At 43.2% G+C, this 6,583-nt stretch overlaps 1 long non-coding RNA gene across 6 annotated transcripts; it reads left to right on the forward strand.

Annotated features, from left to right (window-relative positions):
* Positions 1-3,602: 3,602 nt before the first annotated feature.
* Positions 3,603-6,381, forward strand: LOC136533844 (uncharacterized). Of its 6 annotated transcripts, none has more exons than XR_010778580.1 (6): positions 3,603-4,169; positions 4,672-4,763; positions 4,843-4,953; positions 5,083-5,153; positions 5,502-5,553; positions 5,673-6,381. It is a non-coding gene; the product is annotated as an uncharacterized lncRNA (long non-coding RNA). The 6 variants fall into 6 exon arrangements; XR_010778576.1 differs by having other exon boundaries at positions 4,899-4,953; XR_010778578.1 differs by having other exon boundaries at positions 3,603-4,141; positions 4,899-4,953.
* Positions 6,382-6,583: the final 202 nt, after the last annotated feature.

A 6,583-nucleotide genomic window follows, 5' to 3' on the forward strand; every position in this document is an offset into this window, starting at 1 on the left:
TGATATTCTCCTGTGCTTCAGATACCCACCGCTCCTTGACAATAATACCGGTTTTGAATATGATATAAGGATCAATGAAGCCAACACTGGTGTCTTGTATTCTTTGGAGCTCTGACATCTGAAATCTGTATATAAATATAAGTTACATGTGAGGATAATTATATACACGTACGTATGGAAGTGAGTTTATTAAATAAAAGTAAGAATCACTTACAAACAAAAGGAGCTAATGATTGATTTATCTAGAGTGTCCATGTGGTATAGTTGATGCAATTCTTCGAAACTAATATGTAAGATGTCATCGCCACGGAAGTAATGATGGTCTCTAAATCTGACAAAGATCCACTGCTCACCCCTGCCACACGCCTGCATGTACCACTTGTTGAGCAAGTACATTTGCGTACCCAATTCATTCAGAGCTGCAGGGTTGTACAGACTTTTGCCATATTTATAAGTCTTCCAAGTATCAACTTCCAGGTTCTGGATTGGAACTTTGCCTGTCAATTGATCCAAGGTTAAACTAGTATCTTCAAAAAAAGCATTAAGGGCTTGAACCGACACTTCTCCAGAGTTGTCTGGTCGATAGACTTCTATGTTGGAACCATATTCATTAGCAACAACAAGATTTTGCATTGGTTGCTTCTGTTGTCCGAGCTGTGGGACATCCTTCCCTGATGCTCTTTTCCTTTTCTTATCTGCATCATGTGACTTCACGAGGGAGCGGTCATAGTCTGATAGTGGCGAAGGCTTACGAAGTTCAATCATCTTTTTCTTGTGAGCATCGACCTTCTGCCTCAGCACATCTCGTGGTATGTAAAAGTATGGCTTCTCCTTAAGCTTCGCTTGACTCTTGTTTTTGATATCTATAAAAAAATCTTTCATTTTTTTGTCTTCTTCAGCTGCTATTTGCTCATCAATCTTTTCATGAAGTATTTCTTGAGAAATAACTCTTTTTTCTCGGGGTCTTCTTTGCCGTCGGGACCTTAGACGTCTTTGTAGTGCGTCACTATGGAGGGGGTGGGGGCGGTGTTGGAGACCGGCGTGGAGGCGATGAGGCTGGTGTTGGTGGAGACCGACGTGGAGGCGTTGGAGATTGTTGTGGAGGTGGCAGGGCCGGTGTAGGAGTTGGAGATCATTGTGGAGGCGATGGGGCCGGTGTAGGAGTTGGCGATCGCCATGGGGATGAAGTCGTCTCGCCCCCCGCGACGCTGTGATGAGATGGGGAATGAATGATTAGGCTAGGCTAGGGGGAGACCCTGCTACAAAAACAAGTTGTGTTTCAATTATTTTTGAAGCCAATAGAAAATTAATGGAAAATAATATTTCATTCACTTTCATTCGTACCTAGGGTGAGGTAGGGGAAGCGGTGGTGCCCTAGGAATGATGATGAAGCATTTGCGCCATTGATTAAATGTCTTCTCTGCTTCTCCTAGTGTTTTCTCCCCATCACCGCCTTCAATGTCAAAAGGAACATTGCTGTAACCTTTGAGCACTCTATCGACCGAGACGCTAGCATATCCAGGTTGAATAACTGACCCATGGATTCTTGGTGTCTTTGTTCGGTCTATTGGAGATACAACCCCGACAGCCACCATGATTGATGCATTATTACCATCTGGAATGTGCAGCTCACATATTGTTAGAGGCTCGGTAATGTCATCAATAGGGAAGCGCAACCTAGCATCGTCTTGAATAACTGGCAGCTCCGTAGAAGCACAACTGCTTTTCATCTGACCAACGGGGCTAATGGTGACTCCCGGCGTTGATTGCGATTGCATTTGACTCATTGCTAGCTGCACTTGCCTCTTGATCTCCTCCTGCATTCTTGCCTCAAGAGATTTTTCTCGTTCACGTGATTCAAGCAATGCTTGTCGTGACTCATCAACAAATTGCTCCAATGCACGGATTCATTCTGCCTCCTCATCCTTCTTTCTCTGGCGGCTTCTGTAGGTATCCTTGTCTGCTAGGAATGCGTGTAGCCATGGAACCGCCCCATAGCCTCTTGTTCGACCACCGTGTTCGGGATTCTCTAGGGCATATGTCAATTCATTATTCTCTCTGTTGGGCTTGAAAACACCACTATCAGCTTCTTCCCTAGCACGAGCTAGTCTATGTGTTGCTCTCTCAATTTTTTGGTCGAAAATTAGCTTGCCAGTGTCTGGGTCTAGGCTTCCCCCATGAGCGTAGAACCAATTCTTTGCGCATTGAGGCCAGTTCTTCCCTATTGTTTCAGGTATGATTCTCTTGGCAGTAATCTCTACTTCTAGGTTCTACCACTTGGGAATAGCACTCCTATAACCACCTGATCCCATGCGATGATGGTATTGCTTCTGTCGGGCATTCTGCCGATTCCTCATCACACGTTCCTCACTGTCTTGAGATGTCTTGTATTCTATGAAGGCATCCCAATGGAACTCCAACTTAACAAACGCCTTAGCATTGAAATCCGGTGTAGCATTCTTCAAGATAAACTTTTTATACAATGTCTTCTTCCAACTCTGGAACAATGTTGCCATCTTCTTCATTGTCGAATCCCTCACTAGCTCCTTTAAAGCATCATCTGCTTGTAATGTGAAATGCTGAGTGATATCTCTCCAAGCTAGGTTCTTGTCACGATCAGATACAAAACTAATATTAGGAGCGGATATCTTCTGCTTCCATTCACGAGCACTAACTGGGATCCTATCCCTTACAATGAACCCACATTGATTGACATATGTCTGTGCATGTGGTCCCAATGGTTTGCCGGTGTCGGTGTCGAATTCTGATATTATGAAACGATCCTCTAATGGCTTTTTTGGCCCTCGGACTTTCCTACTTTTGTCGGTGGTTGATGTAGATCCAGAGACCGGCTACATGAGTACAAACACAATGATTAACAACAAATATACGTACGCATGCATTTATAAGAGATGATAGATAATCGAATATACCTCGCCAGTATTTTCTTGCGCAATAATTTGTTGATCTTCAACCACCGGCATATTCAGGATATCCTCATAATCAGCAAAGTACTGACTCGTGTCATCTACATCCACATTGGTGCCGACATTGATAATATCCGCCATTATGTCATCACTCAAGTTATCATCCGGAGCAGCCATTTGTATCTTCAAGATAACACATAGATAGAATTACTATGGTACATAACATAAGTACATGTGATAACACATATAGAATTACTAAATCCAATTAAATATAATAACACATAATATTTCATAAGGATAAACAATAATAAGGTATAGGCTTTGGAATCGAATCAAAAACACTTTCGATCCAAAAACATGGAAATAAGTACATGTATATATATACACATAGAATGATACAATATATTTTCTCTCTCTCTCAACACATCTACCCTACCCTATAATACACCAGTTAGAATAAATCTATAGCCACACAACAAATGCCTGCTCCACAGTCATGAACTATGCTATATCCACGCCCATGAATACACCCAAAAAATATAACACCATTAAAACGGATGTACCAGATTATCTCTTAGACATTCTCTCTCATTAAACATCCAAATCCGACGGCTCATGTTTAGTGTGTCTATCCTCCGTCGTCCTCTTGCCGACCTCCCACGACGCACGCGCTCCCAGACGCACGCGCGAATCCCCTCTCCCTCGACGCCTCCTCTCCCACACCCAAGACTCCCTCTCTCCCCAACGTGGCGCGACTCCTCCCCTCCCCACGCCGCCAGGCCGCCCCCTGCCCCTTCCCTCTCTCTCTCTCTCTCATTCGCATACGGAGCAGGAAATGCGAAAAGAAGAGCACCAGCGGTGCGGCGGCGGCGGCCCCGGCGTGCGCTCGCCCCTAGAGAGGGCACCACGGGCGCCGGCCGCCAGGCCACCAGGCGAGGGCGCCGGCATAGGACGGCAGGCCGTCGGCCGCTAGCAGGGCAGTCCAGGCCGGTTGTCTGCCTCCCACCAGGCAAGCCATCCGCGTCGTCCTTCTTTGTATCTTGCTCCCTGCTCCTCGTTGTCGGGGTTGAGGTTGGGGAAGCTGAGGGGCAGCAAGCGGGATGGCGACGGCGTGCGGCGCGGCACTGATTGGGGGCCTCGCGGGCGCGCGTGGGCTCCACCGCGGCCTCGCGGGCGCTCGTCCCATGTATGGTTGCCTGCCTCTCCCATCCCAGGTATGGTTGCCTGCCTCTCCCATCCCAGGTATGGTTGCCTGCCTCTCCCATCCCATTTCGATTTTGTTTCACTTTCGTGCCAGAATCGGGATCAGTTCCATTAATCCTGCAAATTTTGCGTCCAATCTAGCCGATAAATCGTCGACCATATCCCCTCCCTTGAGTTATTAGGATGGATGGGAGAGGCAAATTAGGAGCAGCAGTTATTAGGATCTGAAGCTGTGTCGACTTCTCAACAGCTGTGTTCTGCCGCGTTTCTCACGAGAACCTAATCAATATCGTCTTCTTTCTTAATTTTGTTTGTGTGATTGGGTTACCACTTGTAAGTTGTTGTCTGGTGTCCACGGATTGTTCGAAGAAATTTCCGTGAAACGTTTTGAATTTGTTTGTCAAAATTATGATCAGTGACCTGTGCTTATTTGTATCACTCGGTTGAGAAAAACATTTCTTTTACAGTTTCTTAACCTTGCGTGTGTATTGCAGCTACAATGATGTGTCAAGCTCTGTTTTTGTTTATTTTCTTCCTCCAGATATATGAGCAACGAGGTGCCAGAGTTCAAGTTGATATGAGCAGCGAGATCCCCCAACCAGCGGCAGTCTGCCCAAGCTAGGCAAAAACACAGTATGTGGTCAGCTAGGAGTTGGAAATCTCCCTGACATGAATTTTGTTTGTATACCTTTCCTCACTTATTTTTATGCAGCACGATGAGCATGCTTACTACCATGAGAGAGCTTTGGAACTTTCATGTTTTGACAGGATACAACTGGAACTGGCTTCGCTGCTGGGCTGGAATTCTGAACTTTTCTTACTGGTTAGTTTGCACTCAACAGTATTAAATTTATTGCTCGAAGCATGTCGTGTCTTAGTGCAAAACTGAACCAGCATTCTTTGCTTGGTATAATATCACATGGGATTCCTCTTACTTTCCTGTTTCTCCCAGGTTGTCAATTCACAGTTCTGCCAGGTTGTGGTAACCCATATAAAAAAGGCTCTGTGGTACTGAGATACAAGGTGTTCACTTTGGCTCATAATTTTTTAAGAAGAGATTTCTTTTTTTTTCCTATTCTTCAATAATCCTGATGGGTAAAATAACCCTGAAGAAAGAAGCTCCCTGAGAATTATCTGGAAGCACAAAATGGAATGTTTGCTGAACTCTGTACCTCATCATGCATTATGATCAAAATAACAAATGAACAAATCATTCCTTTTTCAAAAAGAAATGTTGCATTGGCACTGATAGTAGCAAGTGAAATGACACACTGTCATATCTGATGACATTTTTTTGAAAAAAAATATCTTTTGTATTAAAGACACAAATTGGTTAGCCCTTTCTCTGTTTTAATGTTTGTTTTTTGACAGCAAAAAAGCAGAGGTCACCTAGGTACATCAAGATTGATCTCCAGCAGCATAGGTTCAATCCAAAAATCCAACTGAATTAATAAGTGTTGACATCCATAACTCTGTTCGTTTTTATGTGAAATTTAAATATATCTCATCCTTACACGCTCATGCACTATATATGAGAAAAAGGATGCAGACATGATGACTTTGCAAGCTTTGCAACGGCAACGCTATCAAATCAGATAAACATACTTCTCTGATCTCTGAATCTGTACTCTGTTGTAATACATATCTGCAATTAGATTCCTGGAAGTCATTTCTACACAGCTAATTGCATGCGGGGGCTTGTACTATGTAATAGTAATTCTTATTATTTTGATTGTTAACTATTCAGTGTCTTGAGTAATTTTAAAAGGAGTCATTAGAATATAGATGGTTCTTCTAGCTTTTTTCGAACTCATTATTTAGTTGTGGTTTCCACCTTTTGTTAGATTTTTGAACTCATTATTTCTTTGCAGATCACTTTAGCATTTGGGCTGAGGTATTATAAAAGTTTTCAGATTATATGATTTATATATAAGATAGATAGATCATACAATTATGTTCCTCTTGTGTGTTGCAAGTTAATTTGGGGCCTAATAAGTATTTTGAAAGTTAGCTGTAACTTTTAGACCTTGGGATCAATAAATGATACATGTGCAGTTTGCCTCTATCTCTTGCACCCTGCAATCTTGATTAGTTGTAGCACAGCTAGGTAATGTTCTGAAGAGAGTATATGCAGAACAAGAGCCTTGATAGCTCTAAAAATTGCAGTGAGAGTTTTGAAGTTTGGTAATTTTGATGCCTAACTCAGAATTCAGAATTTTGTTTCACCGGTGCCTATTCTATGAATTACCAGCCCTCGATGAAAAAATGGAGACGCCAGGAGAGGGATGCACTGCGCTCAGCAATGTATAACAAACATATATACTCCAGGTACATGCAACACACATATTGCCACAAGATATATAGACAACACCATGTATATAAACACCACCATGTCAACAGCTTGCAGCGAAGAACAATGCGAGAGAGGAAATGAATAGGAAACAACGTGAGTA

The sequence above is a fragment of the Miscanthus floridulus genome, unplaced genomic scaffold (genome assembly GCF_019320115.1).
Source record: "Miscanthus floridulus cultivar M001 unplaced genomic scaffold, ASM1932011v1 os_1252_1_2, whole genome shotgun sequence".
Lineage (NCBI taxonomy): Eukaryota > Viridiplantae > Streptophyta > Magnoliopsida > Poales > Poaceae > Miscanthus > Miscanthus floridulus.